This window comes from Xiphophorus maculatus, chromosome 14 (genome assembly GCF_002775205.1).
Source record: "Xiphophorus maculatus strain JP 163 A chromosome 14, X_maculatus-5.0-male, whole genome shotgun sequence".
In the NCBI taxonomy this organism is placed as follows: domain Eukaryota; kingdom Metazoa; phylum Chordata; class Actinopteri; order Cyprinodontiformes; family Poeciliidae; genus Xiphophorus; species Xiphophorus maculatus.
In genome coordinates this window covers 18,730,588-18,751,602 of record NC_036456.1, presented here as the reverse complement: position 1 = coordinate 18,751,602, position 21,015 = coordinate 18,730,588, and the positions used below count along the sequence as shown (strand labels likewise).

The following is a 21,015-nucleotide window of genomic DNA, read 5'->3' as shown; positions in this document are numbered from 1 at the left end:
GAAAAGTGCTGCTTATTGTTTTATGTTTCTCAAAACAAGCTAAGAAATTAAGAAAGTAGCCTATATAAAAATCACTGACTATTAGAATAAAATAACATAATGGTGTTATAAACATGGATATGGACATCTAAAGGCCTACCACAATTTAATGTCTTGATTTGGACTCCAAATCCTCCAGATTTCAAACCAATGAAGCCTTTTTGGAAATGTGCTGGACAAACAAGTCTGATCCATGGAGTAAATTAATCTTTGAGACTATTAAACTACTTCTGGTTTGAACTCTGCCAATATTCTGGTTGACACATTATGTGAGGAATTATTAAGCCTGGCTAAAGTAACCTTTGTTTTTCTTTCGCTGAAGCTCAGAAGATTTGGAGCCGCATAAGCTTTGATGTCTTCAAGATTGCTAACGGAGGGTTGAATGAAGGAGAAATGTTCTAGGAAAAGACTACAGAGGGAACCAGTACAAAGAAAAGGAGAGGACCAAGAATTGATTCCTGGGGCCATGACAGGAGGGCTGGAGCGCAGAGGAACCTCTCTGTATCAAATTTAAATATTCTCTCACTTAGGTACATATGAGGCAAATCCAATTCTGCACCTTTGAGATAAGAATACTGTGATCAACAGTATCAAATGCTGCAGTAAGAGCTAAAAGAACTAGACCTTTCAGAGTCGTTAGCTAAATGTATCCTGAGTTTCTAAGCATATGACATTGTTTTTTTTATTACTACAACTTTGAATCAGAAGAGGTTCATAATTCTTCTGAAATAACACATCCATATCGGGAACAAAAACTTCATGACTGATGACAACCTTAAACTAAATCACTCTTGTTAATAGCTTTTAAATCAATCCATGTTAAACTTTTCAACAAATAAATGTTGTATTTTAGGTAATTTAAACTTGTGTGGATGGAATCAGATTTTAATGAAAAGGTAAATCTAGGTAAAGCTAAGAATCTGGCTTGATTACATGCTATGATAACTTTCATAGTTACATTTTTAACTCTCTCTGGTGTGATTTCTGCAATTTCTGTCAACAAAACAGCATCAGAAGGAGGCACAACATCTGAAATATGTAGCATTTATGGCAGAAGTGGAGCAAAAAGCACTTCATTAAACACAGCAGTCCTAGAAAAAGTAGGTTACAAAATGAACTGCAGTCGTTCCCGCTCAGTCTGTTTTTTAATCTCTCTTGATTAATTGTACTCCAGCCATAAGCTCTCTTTCCTGCTTCTTTTTCCCCCCCTCTTCTTCTTCTTCCCAGGAGGAGAGTGGCTAAGCTAGGAGTGCTGACCAACAGATTTCATGGGGCGTGGGCACAGACTTGTACCAGTCGACAGAATAAAGGAAAGGGTCACCGAGGAGACCAGATTAAAGGATTTGGTAGACGATGAGGGCTGGAGGAGGAGGAGCAGGGCTAAGGGTCAAGGGTGAGGCAGCAACGGTTAAGAGAAGCCAAGGGGAGCTAAGAAGCAAGCGGCGCCATCTCTAATCGAGCCTGATTAATCTCACGCTGTGCGTGTCGCATCTTTATGCAGGCGATGACTTTTGAATGGCTAAACATTGCTCTGTATAACAAAAGATGTCTTCATCGGGGGAAGCCACTGTGGACATTTGGAGCTCAGAGCCTTTCTTTAAGACTTTTGGGGAAATAACTAGATTGTACCTGGGGCAAGACTTTCAGCTTCTCAGTCTTAGATACTTCCTTGGTTTTTCTGAAAATTTTCTGAGACAAATAGTGTTTTTCTAGCAAATTTGTGACTTTTCAAACTCAAAAATTTCTTTATTTTTTGATGGAAATGTAGTCTTCCTTTTTCTTTTTACAATAATGTAAAGATAACACATGAGGAGGGTGAGAGCTGCAAGCACAGCTGCTGCCCCCTTCTGGACAGGTGAAGCAGAAAGAAATATTTTTTTTTATTATTTGAATCATTTCAAATGTATCAAGATATTTAGAAGGAAACAGGGAAACACAGACTGGAACCAAAAAAAAAATCACAGTGCACATCACCTAAAAACCCAAATTTGCATAAATTTAAGCTAAAGATTGGCATACATTAACCAGATGCACCAACCAGAGAATAGCAGGGCTTTAAAGGGATTGTCACGGCTGCTTATCCGTCCCCACACATTAATATTCAGAACCTGATGTAAAAAGACTGCAATCCGTGACCCTGCACTTCTTTGGTTAATGTATGTGTCTGCCTGCATCCACGGCTCTTTGTTCCGAAATACAAATATGTGTTAGTATGTGCAAAAATGTGGGTTTCTCCCTGTACCAACCAGGCTCTGGAGAAGGATTTTGTGGGTGTACATGACGCTGCATGTGTGTGACTAATGGGTGGAGGCTAGAGGAATTGTTGTGAGGCAGGACGACGACAGAAAGGAAAATGAGACAGAGGGAAAGTGATGAGGACAGACTGGAGACCAGCTCCTCCAGCAAATGTAATTAAATGACTCTGAATCACTCAGGGAGACAGAAACACACACGACATTGACCTTGTTCTTGGACATAGACACAACACTGACATTGTTGAGAAATAAATAAATAAACCAGCTGCATTCATTTAAATGTAGCAAATCCGTGCCTGATGCACTGTATTTTGGTGTGATGTGTGTTTTTTAAATTCAATAATTGCTTTTTAGAGCTTTTTAGTCATAGGTTTTCAATATGTGCTGCAAGTGCAAAGACGAATGATGTTCCGCACAGACTCGTAGATCCAATTCCTTTAGATAAAAGATTTCTGAATTAAACTGATGATATTGTGAGTTATGACTGTCTGTCTCCCTGTTGTCTTGACTGATTTTAAAGCAAAGTAAGCTGAAGACTTTTACTCCGTCTGTCCATGTTTCATTCATTCTTTACATCCTCCCGCCAAAAATTAGACAAATTACAGGGTAAAGTACAATGCTGCATGCATGAATTTCATGCTAATTGTCTGGCTAAAGAAGATTACCAGACATGGAGGTCAGTCTTTAACCTACATACTACACGGTATTTGGGCTGCAGCCGGCTGGTGGCCAGCTGATTTACCCCCCGTCTCTTACCTCTGCTGAGGAGGAAATGGAACAAATGTCTCAAAAACCTTTGCCTCTAATCCTCAAACAATGGATTGTGCTGTTTGATTTCTGTTGGGGGGGATTGATTCAAGCAGTGGAGCTGAGCTACACTGAGCTCAGGTAAGCCTCCAGATTTGGATCAACAGTTAAAGCATTTCATTGCCAGTTGATTCATGAATAACCATGTTTACTCAAGTAGAACAAAAGTGGAAGTGGTGTTATTTAAAGAGGAATTAAACAGCATTGAATGTCAGCTTGGTTTTAGTACTCTTTGACAATGATAAAATACATAACTGCTGAATGCTACCTTGAACACTCTGAACTGCAACAAAGCACAAAACCATAATACCATACAGTAACCAATTGTGGAACAACAAATAAATGTTACATTTTGTCAAACGCCATCATCAAAATCATCAAGCAAGCATCAAATATAGTGATCAATGTTCCAGGCACTAGAAATCAATCACAGCTTTAAACAGGCGGGGTTTCAGCTTTGATTTAAAGGAACTCAGTGTTTCAGCATCTTTTCAGTTTTCCGGAAGTTTGTTCCAGATTTGTGGTGCATAAAAACTGAATGCTGGGGATGCAGAAACGTATGTGGACGTGTCTTGTCCTGCTGTTTGTTTGCATATCTATCTTTAACGATATAAAAGCACGATGCAAACATCTTCGTGAGGTAAAAATGCACATTTTGTAACTCGAATATGGACACATTTTTAGGTCAACCACAAAGAATGAAACTATCCCGGCTCAGAAAACAAGCAGTCTCTGGGACAAAGCTCTGATAAAACAAAGAGCTTTTCCTCAGTGGGGGGAGGTTGTTCAGAGGATGAGCTTGTGCTGTGCATGTATAAGATGTATAAGGGTTCACTCCCCAGATTCTCCTCCTCTTCTGCTGAACAATGCTGTAATATGAGAAAGAAAACTACAGGTACTTGTAACAAAAGCTCTCAGCCTTGTACTGCCTCTCAGGTGAAAGCCTGAAATGCCCTGCGTTCTGCTTTTATTTCAGTGTTTCTCCAACAAGATTTTTCTTTCGCCTATTGTGGCCTGATGAGTACAGGAAGAAGAATGAGAAGAGCTTTTTATCGTGATCCTGTGGGCCAGAATAGCATAAAAACAAAAAGGAAGGGAAAATACTGCAGTGCTTACCACGTCTGCATAATGTTTCAATCTGAGTTTTGCATTATGTTTCAATAATTTATCAGAAAGAGCAGTAAAGATGAAAAATGTCGTTTGTCACTTTACTCTTCTAAATAAGAAAAGTATCTCACTGAAGCTGTATTTCTGCCTTTACACCACCTTAATGTCTTGGTTTTGTGCATTTATCCTCTAATAAGAGCTGAATTAGACAAACGAAACCAAAAGCCTAAAATCCTCCAATGTATCTTTATTTAAAGGTAACATGTTAGGTTTCACTTCTCTTGTGAGATTAATTTACGAAAGCCCATCTTCTATCTCTATTTCCATGCATTTGATGTTTATATCATTAATAAAACTGTTTAAGTTTCAGAAATATTGGCACATTATTTCCTGCCAGTGCCACCATCGCATCACTTGGGAAAACTGTGTGTGTTATCGGTCTCTGTGCTGTAAATTAAAGATGTTAAAACAATGCTTGGCAATGAATTATTTAGATGCCAAACAAAAGAACAACACAAACACGGTCTGGTCATGTGAAAAACAGACGTGGACTCCACATGCAGCTGATGTTCATCTGAGATTGGATGTAGAAGCCATTTATCGGAAATGCAATTTGTAGACTCATTCGTCAAAGAAACACAGATTACCCTGTAAAAACACACACACTTACAGTATATATCAACGGTCACTGAAATTGATTCCTATAAAATCTAAAGTGCTGACGAAGTGACTTTTAACCAAAGATAGCCAACTGACTCTTGTACTAGAACCTCAAATAGATTATACAGTTCACATGTTTACTGAGTTAAGGAGTCACAGTAAACGCTCCAATGATCCTACAAGGTGAAATTTTTCTTTAATACTGTTTTATTGGGGCCTGCCATGCAAAGCAATGGCAGGAACCTATTACTATTGTCGGAGAGAAGCGTCTCTTTATTGGGGCCTGCCATGCAAAGCAATGGCAGGAACCTATTGCTATTCTCCCAAGAAAAGTTTCTTTATTATTGGGGCCTGCCATGCAAAGCAATGGCAGGAACCTATTACTATTGTCGGAGAGAAGCGTCTCTTTAATCTTTATTTTTCTTCCGTAACCGTTAATGCGGCTCGTACCGCTGGGTGCACACCTACAAATGAGGTATCAAAACGTGCAGAAAATTCACGCCATTGGAGCTATTACTTCTGGTGGGATTTGGGCTTAACGTGGCGACATAATTCGCAAAAAACTACGAAAAAACCCCCATTATAAGTCAATGGGAAAAATCCTAGAAATACCCTATTTTTGAGGATTTGCTGTGTCGTCACAAATTCACCTAGAAATGCCATTCAAATTTCATTTTGTAGATACGTCTGTGATCTCTTCGAAAGTGAAGACGGCTCGTCGATACCAGTTACGGTTTGTCCACAATTTGCCTCTAAGCGACCCAAAGTTTCTCATTTTTCTTCAAATTAGAGTGACAGCCCATCTCGGTTCATATCTGGGCACAACATTTCTTTCTCTCATCGCTGTAAATGCTCTGAGTGAGGTACAGATATGAATCTCGGGACTATCGCAGAAGACACATTGCACTGTCATACGCTCGAAACGCTTTTCGAATATGTATTACGGTTCCCGAACAAGAAGGATTTGTTTCCAATGCTTTTTTTCAGTAAAGTGTGTTTCCTCAAACACACTTGTGTGTTTGAGAGCTCACAGCTCAGAGCTCACACCTGCTGAGACCATTATTTGCCATAGCAACGGAACTCAAGAGGCTATTGGCTGCTGATTTGGACTACGAATACGCATCACTGTAGTTCTATCTATCCTCAGTTGAAACAGATCAGGACTGAGAACTGGCCTTTACAACTACTTGCTGCTTTGGGCTGTATATAACTGATTTAACTCAGTAACTGTTACACATGGGATTAGTTTGGAACTTTAAAATTAAGCATACTGAAAATTTCAAAATAAAAGCCTTGAATATTTTTACATCAGGTAATTGCTGTTTTTGGCTTTATGTGACTTTTTCATCCAAAGCACTGTTACACGTGGTAGTAGTTTGGCCCTTTAAAATGAAGCTTAACAAAAATTTCAAAATAAAAGCCTTGAATATTTTTACATGACGTAATTGCTCTTTTTGGCTTTATTTGACTTTTTCATCCAAAGCACTGTTACACATGGTATTAGTTTGGCCCTTTGAAATGAATATTAACAAAAATTTCAAAATAAAAGCCTTGAATATTTTTACATCATGTAATTGCTCTTTTTGGCTTTATTTGACTTTTTCATCCAAAGCACTGTTACACGTGGTATTAGTTTGGCCCTTTGAAATGAAGCTTAACAAAAGTTTCAAAATAAAAGCCTTGAATATTTTTACATGACGTAATTGCTCTTTTTGGCTTTATTTGACTTTTTCATCCAAAGCACTCTTACAGGTGGTATTAGTTCAGAACTTTAAAATGAAGCATACTGAAAATTTCAAAATAAAAGCCTTGAATATTTTACATGAAGTAATTGGTCTTTTTGGCCGTATATGACTTTTTCATCCAAACAATGTTACACATGGGATTAGTTCGGAACTTTAAAATGGAGCATAATAATAATTTCAAAATAAAAGCCTTGAATATTTTTACATCAGCTAATTGCTGTTTTTGGCTTTATGTGACTTTTTCATCCAAAGCACTGTTACACGTGGTATTAGTTTGGCCCTCTGAAATGAAGCATACTGAAAATTTCAAAATAAAAGCCTTGAATATTTTTACATCATGTAATTGCTTTTTTTGGCCGTATATTAATTTTTCATCCACAGCACTGTTACACATGGGATTAGTTTGGAACTTTAAAATGGAGCATAATAATAATTTCAAAATAAAAGCCTTGAATATTTTTACATCATCCAATTGCTGTTTTTGGCTTTGTATGACTTTTTCATCCAAAGCACTGTTACACATGGTATTAGTTTGGCCCTTTGAAATGAAGATTAACAAAAATTTCAAAATAAAAGCCTTGAATATTTTGACATCATGTAATTGCTCTGTTTTGGCTTTATTTGACTTTTTCATCCAAAGCACTGTTACACATGGTATTAGTTTGGCCCTTTGAAATGAAGCATACTGAAAATTTCAAAATAAAAGCCTTGAATATTTTTACATGACGTAATTGCTCTTTTTGGCTTTATTTGACTTTTTCATCCAAAGCACTCTTACACGTGGTATTAGTTCAGAACTTTAAAATGAAGCATATTGAAAATTTCAAAATAAAAGCCTTGAATACTTTTACATCAGCTACTTGTGTTTTGAGCATTATATAACTATTTTAACCCAAGGACTATTACGCATGGGATTAGTTTGGCCCTTTGAAATGAAGCATACTGAAACTTCCAAAATAAAAGCCTTGACAACATTTTAAATCGTACCGAATGGTGCACGTCCGCCTCGCTTAACGTTCTTGCGGTTCTCCGCGTGCCACTGGTGACGTCGCGGCGTTCTTTGGCGTCGAAGCCGATTTGTGGCGCGACGACGCCGGGCCCGAACCCCACGGGCGCGCCTTGGCAGGCCCCGGCTAAATTTCTTCCGAAATTTTCTAGTTATTATTATAATTCTTTATTTTTCATCCGTAACCGTTAATGCGGCTCATACCGCTTGGTGCACACCTACAAAAGAGGTATCAAAACCTGCAGAAAATTCACGCCATTCCAGCTATTACTTTTGGTGGGATTCGGGATGAACATGGCGACATAATTCGCAAAAAACTACGAAAAAAACCCCATTATAAGTCAATGGGGAAAATCCATTGAAAACCCTAATACCCTACTGGCTAAAACAGAGAATTGTCTCCCCCAGCTGGCTCAAATGAAGTATTGTAAGTCTGAAAAGCGAAAAGAGCAAGTATGAAAAAAAAAAAGATTGTGCCTTGGATATACTGGATTAAACAAAACTTTAAATTTGATTGGTAAACATCCAACAGGTAGATGTGAGTGTGGTATGGATATGGAAACAGTAGAACATGTAATAATTAATTGTGGAAAATATAAAGCAAGTACAATAAATTAGGAAATATGATATAGAGACATTTAAACTTAATAAGATATTAATTAAACACAAAATAAATAAAGCGGTTATTACATGTTTGAAGGTAACAGGATTATATGTAAGACTTTAGATTGGGGAGCGGTTAACTGAAACGTGGGGCGTGCTAACCCCCTGCGCCACCACAGCACGCCCCATGAATATTTATGTTATTTCATAAAATTTCTTAAGAAAACTAAACTGATAGAAAGGATTTAGTGTTTGTTTTTTTTTAAGTTGCGCCCTGATCCACACTCCATACCAGTAGGTGGCGGTAATGCACACCATTAAGTTGCTTGCCAACCGCCATTAAAAACAAAAAGAAGAAGAAGAGCTTTCTGCTTCCGACTGCTTGGTTAAGGTAAGAAGTGTTTGTGTTATGTCCATAAAATATACTATTTAATTTCATTACTATATTATTAGAACTGCTTACAGTTGTTAAATGTAATGTGTTCTTTAAGAAATGTGATCGATTTTAAAAGTTTGACTGCTGTGGGATATTTTGTTGTGGCTCTGATAGCGTAGCTGCTAGCTTGATGGAACCACAATTTGTTCACATGTTAGCACTTTGCTAACTGGCTTTCGTGAAACCTGTTAGGCTACAAAATCTCTGTTAACATCAATCTGATCAGCTGAAATAAGGCAATTTTGTTTTACCTCAACCTAGAGCTATTGTGACTTGCAGAAATTGCCACAAATAACCGGAACTAGCATATTAAGCTACTTCACTGAATCAGTTGCTTCGGATACAGATACTCTCAGCTGCCGTCTTGTGCCGACAGTGAAAAACAGCAGAACTACATAATATTAGCTTGGTATGATGTAAATTATAATTTTTGTTTGAATTACATAAAATAACTTCATGATCTGAGTTTTTTTTCATTATGCTTGGCCTATCAATAATTTCAAATAATAAAACATAAAATATCTGGGTTTATTTTGTTCATCCGAACCAGAACCTCCAGGTTCTCCGTTGTAGAGTTTTACTGAAAATCAGCGGAGAAATATCTGTAGCGCAGCAGCTGCGGTACAGTCTGCCCACTAGAGTAGAACTGAACCGAACCAAACATGAACGTATTTCATCGCCTAACGAAAGACAAGGAAGCAAAGAGATTTCGGCTAAAGAAATCTGACCTTGATTACATTGCAGCATCCTTTAGCGTCGATGCCAATTTGTAGCGTGACGACGCCGGGCACAAACCAGACGGGCGCGCCTTGGCAGGCCCCGGCTAAATTTCTTCAGAAATTTTGTTTTTCTAGTTATAATTCTTTATTTTTCTTCCGTAACCGTTAATGCGGCTCATACCGCTGGGTGCACACCTACAAATGAGGTATCAAAACGTGCAGAAAATTCACGCCATTGGAGCTATTATTTTTGGTGGGATTTGGGCTTAACGTGGCGACATAATTCGCAAAAAACTGCGAAAAAAACCCCATTATAACTCAATGGGAAAAATCCTAGAAATACCCTATTTTTGAGGATTTGCTGTGTCGTCACAAATTCACCTAGAAATGCCATTCAAATTTCATTTTGTAGATACGTCTGTGATCTCTTCGAAAGTGAAGACGGCTCGTCGATACCAGTTACGGTTTGTCCACAATTTGCCTCTAAGCGACCCAAAGTTTCTCATTTTTCTTCAAATTAGAGTGACAGCCCATCTCGGTTCATATCTGGGCACAACATTTCTTTCTCTCATCACTGTAAATGCTCTGAGTGAGGTACAGATATGAATCTCGGGACTATCGCAGAAGACACATTGAACTGTCATACGCTCGAAACGCTTTTCGAATATGTATTACGGTTCCCGAACAAGAAGGATTTGTTTCCAATGCTTTTTTTCAGTAAAGTGTGTTTGCTCAAACACACTTGTGTGTTTGAGAGCTCACAGCTCAGAGCTCACACCTGCTGAGACCATTATTTGCCATAGCAACGGAACTCAAGAGGCTATTGGCTGCTGATTTGGACTACGAATACGCATCACTGTAGTTCTATCTATCCTCAGTTGAAACAGATCAGGACTGAGAACTGGCCTTTAGAACTACTGCTGCTATGGGCTGTATATAACTGATTTAACTCAGTAACTGTTACACATGGGATTAGTTTGGAACTTTAAAATGGAGCATAATAATAATTTCAAAATAAAAGCCTTGAATAGTTTTACATCAGGTAATTGCTGTTTTTGGCTTTATTTGACGTTTTCATCCAAAGCACTGTTACACATGGGATTACTTTGGAACTTTAAAATGGAGAATAATAATAATTTCAAAATAAAAGCCTTGAATATTTTTACATCAGGTAATTGCTTTTTTTGGCCGTATATGACTTTTTCATCCAAAGCAATGTTACACATGGGATTAGTTTGGAACTTTAAAATGGAGAATAATAATTTCAAAATAAAAGCCTTGAATATTTTTACATCAGGTAATTGCTGTTTTTGGCTTTATTTGACGTTTTCATCCAAAGCACTGTTACACATGGGATTACTTTGGAACTTTAAAATGGAGAATAATAATAATTTCAAAATAAAAGCCTTGAATATTTTTACATCAGGTAATTGCTTTTTTTGGCCGTATATGACTTTTTCATCCAAAGCAATGTTACACATGGGATTAGTTTGGAACTTTAAAATGGAGAATAATAATTTCAAAATAAAAGCCTTGAATATTTTTACATCAGGTAATTGCTGTTTTTGGCTTTATTTGACGTTTTCATCCAAAGCACTGTTACACATGGGATTACTTTGGAACTTTAAAATGGAGAATAATAATAATTTCAAAATAAAAGCCTTGAATAGTTTTACATCAGGTAATTGCTGTTTTTGGCTTTATTTGACGTTTTCATCCAAAGCACTGTTACACATGGGATTACTTTGGAACTTTAAAATGGAGAATAATAATAATTTCAAAATAAAAGCCTTGAATATTTTTACATCAGGTAATTGCTTTTTTTGGCTTTATTTGACGTTTTCATCCAAAGCACTGTTACACATGGGATTACTTTGGAACTTTAAAATGGAGCATAATAATAATTTCAAAATAAAAGCCTTGAATAGTTTTACATCAGGTAATTGCTGTTTTTGGCTTTATTTGACGTTTTCATCCAAAGCACTGTTACACATTGGATTACTTTGGAACTTTAAAATGGAGAATAATAATAATTTCAAAATAAAAGCCTTGAATATTTTTACATCAGGTAATTGCTGTTTTTGGCTTTATGTGACTTTTTCATCCAAAGCACTGTTACACGTGGTATTAGTTTGGCCCTTTAAAATGAAGCTTAACAAAAATTTCAAAATAAAAGCCTTGAATATTTTTACATGACGTAATTGCTCTTTTTGGCTTTATTTGACTTTTTCATCCACAGCACTCTTACACGTGGTATTAGTTCAGAACTTTAAAATGAAGCATACTGAAAATTTCAAAATAAAAGCCTTGAATATTTTACATGAAGTAATTGCTCTTTTTGGCCGTATATGACTTTTTCATCCAAAGCAATGTTACACATGGGATTAGTTCGGAACTTTAAAATGGAGCATAATAATAATTTCAAAATAAAAGCCTTGAATGTTGTTACATCAGGTAATTGCTGTTTTTGGCTTTATGTGACTTTTTCATCCAAAGCAATGTTACACGTGGTATTAGTTCGGAACTTTAAAATGGAGCATAATAATAATTTCAAAATAAAAGCCTTGAATATTTTTACATCATGCAATTGCTGTTTTTGTCTTTGTATGACTTTTTCATCCAAAGCACTGTTACACATGTGATTAGTTCGTAACTTTAAAATTAAGCATAATAATAATTTCAAAATAAAAACCTTGAATATTTTTACATCATGTAATTGCTGTTTTCAGCATTATATAACTATTTTAACCCAAGGACTATTACGCATGGGATTAGTTTGGCCCTTTGAAATGAAGTTTAACAAAACTTCCAAAATAAAAGCCTTGAGAAAATTTTAAATCGTACCGAATGGTGCATGTCCGCCTCGCTTAACGTTCTTGCGGTTCTCCGCGTGCCACTGGTCACGTCGCGGCGTTCTTTAGCGTCGACGCCGACTTGTGGCGTGACGACGCCGGGCCCAAAACCCCACGGGCGCGCCTTGGCAGGCCCCGGCTAAATTTCTTCCGAAATTTTCTAGTTTATACTACAAGGTGACAGCAAACCCTAACCTTTGATAAAACTAAAAGTTTTACTGTTAAAACCAGAAACTCTTGGCATTTATAACATGGATTAAAACGATGTCTTGTCTGACTTGGACATTAAAAATTCACTCTCAGTCCACTGTCCAATGCAGTTTTTCAATCTATAAAATAAGCTCTTTATTTGGATCTCTGGTGATTTTCATAATATTAAACCAGAGTCTGCTCTATCTGCTTCTATCTTTACATATTATTTATTGTCTGAATCCATAGAATGGGCACAAATAATCCGTCATACCTTTCCGTGGTTGAAACCTCAGGCACAATACTGCATTTTAGCATTTCGTTTTAGCGCTGTAGCACAGAGTTTAATCCCAACATAAACAATTCTGCCACAGATTATTTTAGACATCTCAAAAATTCATTTGAACTTCTTTTTTATGTATAGCACATACTGTATATGCATTGCTGCTACAGAAACAATGCAACTCAAACTGAAGGTTAATGTGTCTTCTTATTGTTTGATTAATTTGGTTAATGATTATTTGACTAATTAACCTCTTGGTGGATCTCAAACAGCATTGACATTTTATTTCCAGATGAACTTGTACTATGAAAAGTACATAAATAAAACAGAAAAGTAACATACCCGGTCATCGCACTGCAGCACAGTGTGAAACCAACACTCTGCATCTTACACGAAACCAAATTTCTACATATTCTGACCAAAAACAGTGTTTTTTAAGACATCAGCAAACATGGCAGGATATGAATCAAGTGACAGCATCTTAAAAGTGGTTTATTTGAATTTAATTTAACCTGAATGCAGCATGAAATAATAATCCCTCTAATCTATGAAGCTATTACTTGATGGGGGCAAAACTAATTCTGATTACATTAAACAAATAAAACTTTGATGCAATGGTTCTGAAAATAAAAATCACTTTCTTTAGCATTATTCTAGTAAATAGAGAACTTTAAAATGAGTAAAGTTGAGTAAAGTGGTAAAAATTACAGCTTTGGTAAAGCATTGCATCATCTCTTCACATTTACCACACAATTATTAATTTGTATACTTAAACTTTGTGCTGAAAGAGTAAGAAATGTAGAAATTTTGTGTGAAAGGTTCCAAATGCTTAGAAAAAAACTCTTATTTACTTTAAATGTATTTATTTATTTTCGCTGCAAAAGCTTGTATAATTTAATCAAAGTAGATCCGGTGGAGTGTAATGTAAAACCGACTGTACCTGTCCACAAACCCAAACATTTACAGACATCATATATGTATAAGACATCAGATCCGAGCTACATTAATTGCCTCATGTCAATTGTCTTTGTATCAAACAAAGGTAAAATGCAATTAGCTTGTGGTGTTGTAACCTAATTCTTTGCATTGCGGTGGACCGGCACCACAGCAGATGGTGCTATCAATTATTGAGGCTGTGAAGATGAGCTTGCCCTCAATCAGATTAAGTAGATTATGCCAACATGAACTCCCTCCTGAACTAGACTCAACGTCTAAAATAAACACACAATAAAGATGCGCAGTGCTCAATAACTTGTTTACTTTTAATTGGGCCCTTAATACAAATCAATTTACCTCTCCGTCTACCAAGTAAGAATCCCAGCTTTGAGTAAAACATCTGCAGGATCTATTTGTCTGCTTAATATCTGCAATATTTAAAAGTACCATACATAGTCTTCTTAGACCGTCATAATGGAGTCCCTGCTAACATACCCGGAGTTCCACCCAAACCAATGCATGTCCCTTTAATCCCATCAACCCACTCCTGAGTGTGTGAAGAAGCTGAGAGTGGGAGAAGGCCTGCGGCGACTACGACATTGTACCCCTCCACCCTGCTGAGATCTAATTGAAGAAACAAGTACTCGGTACAAAGTGAAGCCCTACAGCTCCCTGGGACATTAATACTCGACTGGTGTGAAAAATACTTGAGAAAAACCTGGGCGATCCGCGGCGTGTAAATCTAAGAAATAGGATTTTCGGTGTGGGGGTGCAGATGAAGAGGAAGCACATTTTAACAGCAGCTTACTCTGCATTTGAGGGAAGGTTTAGCAGCTGCCTGCATGATGAATCATCTGATCTACAAGGGTGGCCAGCAAACTGAAAAACCACTCAGCAAATTTATTTTTTTACTTCAACTTTTGCTGACTAATTATTGCACTTATATCATTTGAGATTAGTTACATTCCTTTACACTGACATAATCTGTCTTCACCAAATTTAGAAAATTTACATTTTCCATGCTAAAATTGTACATTCTGAAAGAATCTTCCTACAATAAGGCCTGTCCTTCTCCATCAGTTTGATAGAAAATCTGCAAGTTGCAGCATATCAACTCAAGTTTATATTGTTAAAACTTACATGTGACAATTTAAAAAAATCCTGTGAATTGTGTTTCTATTTAGACACATTAACCATAATCATAATCTTTTCTTAATTCATGCTGATGGCTTGACTGACTTGGATTACGGTCATTAGCATCATGTCTGTACTGCAGTGTGGAACCAAGCAGATGTGTCATGTTCCTTTCCCAAAGACTTTTAGCAGAATTTTTTAAGTCTTTTTCACTCAAAGCACTGATTGTTTGAATGAGAAGAGTGCTTCAGTTGTTCTGGTGAAGCTGCTGAGGACAGCTTCAAGAGATTTCCACCAAAAATAAATTGTGAGTTTTAAAGTGAGGTAAATTTAGGTAAAGGTAATTTTATTTATATAACACATTTTCAGCAACAAGGCAATACAATAATTTAGCCTTATTCTGTGTTTACAACTGGAAACAAAATACATTTTAGATTGTGATGCAACCATCTAAAACAAATCTGAAATGCATTTTAGATGGTTGCGTCACAAGTAGACAGCTCTGAGTGTGTTTGAAGACATTTAGCAGGACATTTCATACTTTGAAATAAGTTCAGCTTTTTCCAATGGAATATTAGCTAAAATAAATAAATACTACTGCATATATCATTATTATGTTAAAAAATTAGGAGTCAAAAGAGATTTTGATGAAAAGGTCTAGCGCAGCCTCTGGTGTGAAAGCATCCAGCAGAAACATGTAAGCAACCGGATTTCTTTTTGAAATACGTCCAGATATTTATGTAAAATGTTTAACTCGACGTTGTGGGACATTTTTTCATACTTTGCAAGAATTCAAGTGCAGAACTCCTGGGAAATCTTTAAAGTTCCCTCCACCTGCAGGATTTCTGAACCTCATAACCATCACAACTTCATATTTCTGTCCAATCGTGCAATATTTGTGAAACACTAAAAGAAAAAAGTTCTCCTTATATATAAAGGACAAGCTACAAGGACAGAATTATGTCATTTTGTTCTCGCAGCATACCTGGCAGATAAAACATATTTCTCTGTCTTTCCTTGGATTATGTTTTCTTGTCTCCCAATTTGAAAAGTGGTCAATAGTGGTCAAAGTGCTCTGTGAAAACATGCATTACTAAAAAGAAGTTTCTAGAAAATGTAATCGGTTTAATGCTTCAAAGTACAAAATAGGAGTACCTTGGTACATTTATTTTATACAGTCTGTTAAAAGTGTCAATAGCACAATTATTACCCTCTCTAATTCCAGACACTCAAATTCTGGGATTAAATCAATGCAACAAAGAACTATATTATCTACAGCCAATAACTGTGCATACAGATGAGATTTTTTTTCTCTCACTAAAAGCTCTTTAATTTTAACATTTTCCAACTGGATAATGTAAGAAACTCAGACAACATTATCTTTTGGTTGGTTGGGGTTGTGGGTGACAGAGATGTGAGGGAGGAGACTGAGTGAGGCATCTGTCCCTCGTACACATCTACTTACTGATTAGCAGACGACCAAACAGAATCACAGAAAATCAGGAGAGGTTTTCCTTTATTCTTTTGAGAGTTATACCTAAAATAGATGCGAGGAAATGGAATAAGATGTTCCTTGAATACTGCATGAGATTAGTGAATGTATTATTGAACGATGACAGAAAATATATAAGTTCAACCCTGGCTAACCTTTCATGTGTGCAATTGAAGTGAGTGAAATCTCTTGGTTGCCATCAAAGGGACTTTAACTCACATAAGGTTGACAAGTGAACTGTTTTCAATTACAACGTAAACACCTAAAGTTTTTTTTCTCAAGGTGATTTTCTATCTTTTATGTGGTTGGTTCAGAAAGTTTTGGCTCATTTGCATGAAATGATTTCTGGCAACAGCAGAAAGTGTTAATAGTTTAACAGCCTAATAGCTATTGGCTTAGAGGAAAATGGTAATTAGTCCATCTACAAGCCAAATAATGTGCAGAGCTGGAAAAATACAAAAGAGTGTAATTTCTCCTGTGTTCATTCTGCTGCTTCTTCTAATACTTTTTGCTACTCATCATTTATGTTTAGGCGTCAAAGCTTCTAGTAAGTCAGCACTAGAACTATAGTTTGTGGAAAACATTATGTGAGAATGAACTGGCTATTCTTTTAAATATGATCTATTTTTACGGTTTAATGTATCTTTATGTTTTTAAGTTATTCAGCAAAACAGTTTAATTTGGTGGATACAATGAAAAATGCTGGAAAACAATAACGGCATGAAAACATTTAAATGATGAGCTAAATTGCTCATATGTATCGTTTTGCTTTTTGAACTTATAATGAGAAAAGAAACTTTAAAGGTTCTCTCTTTGTTGAGTTGGGAATAAATCTGAACCTGCAATCAGCACCAATGAACTCCTGCACTGAAAAAACACCAAATCTTTCCAAAGGTTTTTGTCTAGTTTCTACTGGAAAAATCTTTGTATTTGAAATAAGTCAAAACTAACTTACAAGTAACTTTTCAGCCAGATATTGGAGCATGTTTTTCCACTGGCAGATTTTTTCACTTATAGAAAAAAGGCTGAGTAGAGAAAGAATATCTATCCGTCTGTCTGCCTGCAGTTGAGTCTTCCACATTATCACTGTCAGTCTGCTAGCGCTGAGTGGTTTAATATAACTTAACAGCTCTGTTGTGGCTTTAACTGTGTTGTGGTCAGAGTGGGTAAACAGAGTCAACATAAATTAAGTCCTTCTTGTCGCCCACTGACTTTAACCGGTAGTTTCTTTAAGACTCAATTTAAACTGACAGGCTTGTTTACTGCGGCCGCCCTTCGGCTAAACAACAGGGACTTCTGATCCGGTTAAAGGATTGTGTGGGGGAAACGGACCCAAACATCACCAGAAGATGTCGGGGGGCGGGGGGGTTACATCGGTTTGGTGAGATGCCTGCTGTTTTGAACACCCTACTGTCAAATAGTATCTGTCAGAGTGTTGGAATTATTTGGTCTGATTGTGGAAGATGTGACAACATATTGAGAATGGTGAATGTTGTACATCTTATTAAAGTTTTCTAGGCAAGAAGGTGAAGGTGTAAATAAATCCAAGAAGTATGCGCCTTGTAATGAGCACCATTGTTTATTGTTAAAACAATGAATGAAGCTACATTTGGTCTGTTGCTGAAATTCACTTGAGATGCAAAAATAGTTTGGGCATCAACTGTGACAACAGCAAATCTTTTTGTCCTGTTAAGTTTCACACCAACCCTAAGTTGCTAATCCATAAAGAAAAACATTTTTATACCAAGAGGTTCTACGAACTTCTAATTAGTAATGCTGTGGTATTACAGTTTTTCTCTGATTCTTTGTTGCATTTATCAAATCCTTCTCAAAATTTGCACAAACATTTTGATCAGCAAATGGAAATGTAGGAAAAAGTTGAGGATTGCATACTATCACTTGCATGGAAGTATTTGCAATTTGCCCACAGAAATGAGCAACAACATTTTTGGTGTGCACAAGTGAGAAAATGAAATGAAGACTGAACACGTAGTTTTGAGAATTTCAATTCTGTGTTGAGAAATTCTGTTCTGACCAAAGCGACTGAGAAAATCTGTAGTTATTCACGCTGCATGTAAAGAACCACTGGCCTGATATCCACTTTGCATCCATTTACAGTAACATTCTTTTCTCATTTCTGTTGTTAAAATGCAGTTTTGCCAAAAGCAACAATCCTTATTTAGTCCACTTATATTCAATTAATATTAAAAAAGTGCTTTTCACTCTACAAGGTTTCACATCTGACTTCTTTTTTTTAACACACAGTAAGCTAAAGTCATTAGACCCACTAAATGTCAAATTATATATTTTATTCATTATGTATACATATTTCTCTCCATGTTTCCATCCATTTCTTCCTTTTTTTCTGCAAACAAGCTCTGAGCGCCTCCAACTCCCAGAAGGCAGCCAAGCCCAAAGAAGTCGGGTTTTGGGGGGGGAGAGTGTGAAGAGAAGTGCTCTGCCAGAATGTCAACACCCACACACACGCACATGAATCTACATTATCACACACACACACATACATACCAGATAAAGCAGACAACCAAACACCATACCCATCACCACACACACACCAACTCCTACATGCTGCTGCTGCCAGGTTTTTCACACACACACCCTCTGAGGCGACTCCACGGTTTAATTGGTGTAATTATATTTGCTCACACACCCAAACACACGCACACTCCATCACCGACGAGTTTTAATCGGCAGGATAATTGAATATGGTTGTCCCACTTGTGCCCTTAAGGACTCATGTATATGGAGGGTCATGAGCTTTACGTTTACTCAGAGAAACAATGGCACAGCTGCAATCAGCTGAACTGCTGATAATAAACTTTAAGTACTAATTTACTTAATGGTATAATGTGGTTATTTGGAGTCGTATTTTATGGCGGAACAAGAGAAGCACACTCAGAAAACGATCATTTTGTGATCATTTAGGCTGCAGGCCAAAGTTTTTACACACTTGTTCCTATCAAATCCTCATTTGGATTTTCATTATCCTTTCAGATAAATAGTAGACAGCTTTAGAAACTGGAATAGAGACATGTTAATTAGAGAAAAACTAATAGTTTGAGTCTGAAGTATTCTTTCTAATTGTGATTTACAGTAATTAATAACTTAATTATAACTAACTAACTGAAGATCTTTCTGTGAAATAGAACTGCAAATTGTTTGCATAAAATCTGCTTATTCTCACGTTTTATGGTTGAAAACATCAAGGATATTCAAAAGAAATGCGGCTCCACAAGCTAAAATGCCTAACTTGATGTGCCATTGGCAGCCAATCCAGGAGCGCCATTCATTTCAGCAGGTGCTGATTGGCTGAACCCCAAAGAGTGGAAACAAGGAAGACTGTAGATGACATTTTCTGCTGTAATACATAACATTTATAACCCCATTTAAATACTATTTGGTTTGCTGTTAAGATGCAAAAAATATGAAACAGATCAATGATTATACCATGTCTGGCACAGTTGACTTGGGAATCTACTAACCTTTTGAATTCATGTTGTATGGAATTATTTTTAGCTGATTTCTAATTATTTTCAAGCAAAAAGATGCTCGCTTGCTTTTAGAGGAAGTGCAGTACTAGTCAAATAAAATGGCTGAGAGTTTCATTTACCTCCCCCTCTTCTTTGAAGCGCGATGGAAGGAGAAAAGCTTTCAGTATTGAAGGTGATCCCTCTCAACCCTTCAGTGAGCTGTTGAACCTCCTGCCATCTGGAAGACATGATATCGACAATAATGTGCAACAGCTTCAATCTTCAGGCAGCCTCCAACTCAAGATATGACATTTCATGGCATTTTTTTTAACTATTTGAATAAACAATGATCATTCTTTCTCATTAAAATTTGCCATCTTGTCCACCTCAGAGTGAAATCAATGTGAATTCTCTGCTTTAATGATCATCGTGTCGTTTATTGTTTTAAGCTTTTTGTCTTAACCTCTCCTATTTCTTCATAATTTTTCTCCTCTTTCTCTTTGTTTCATTTATGAACTTGTTTCACCCACACCATCCATCCACCCCTCCCCCCGACCTCCCTCACCAGGTACTCCTCCAGGTTTTTCCACACACACCAAAACCCCTCGCCTATGAAAAATGAAAGCTGATTGTCCTCCATCTCCATCATTCATTCTCTCCCTCTCTTTCTCTCTCTTCATGGTGGAAAACATGCTAACTGGCTCTTTTGTTCATCCGCCGCCTCATGTGGCCTCCTCCGGTTGCTATGGCAACCCGGTGTATACATTCTGCTCCGGGAAAGAGAGAGAGAGAGATAGTAATGGAGGAGAGAAAGGGATGCAGAGGGATGACAGTCAGGAGGGATGGATAGAGACCGAAGCAAACAGGATGGCGATGGTAAAAGACTGGAAGGGAAGGAAATGTATACAAAATTCACTACAAGGCTAAAAGAAAGACAAAAAATAAATAATAAAGACTGAACCAAAAGGTATTCAGAAATTCAAGAATTTCTGAATTAAATGGTTCAGTGGAACCAACTTCAAGCCAAATTTGCAGATAAAGTCAAAGCCACCTCATTATTTCTTAATTTTAATCAGATACAGCAAAGAAGAGCAAAATTGTAATTTAATTATTTTTTTTAATCATTAATCAGAATCAAAGCATTTAAAAACACACTGCCGCAAAGGAAGCAATTCACCCTGGTTTTAAAATGTATGCGTAAATAACTATATGAGGACTTAACATCTGGGAAATTATAGCAATTTGTCTACTAATGCATAATTAA

The 21,015-nt window shown here is 36.8% G+C and overlaps 1 protein-coding gene across 1 annotated transcript in view; it reads right to left on the bottom strand.

Annotated features, from left to right (window-relative positions):
- Window positions 1–19,907, bottom strand: part of LOC102222347 (semaphorin-4F) — a 75,075-nt gene extending 55,168 nt beyond the window's left edge. Inside the window, exon 1 of the mRNA XM_023346880.1 lies at window positions 19,892–19,907. The gene's annotated coding sequence lies outside the window, so the exon portion shown is untranslated. The remainder of the gene's footprint in view (window positions 1–19,891) is intronic.
- Between the last annotated feature and the right edge of the window lie 1,108 nt (window positions 19,908–21,015).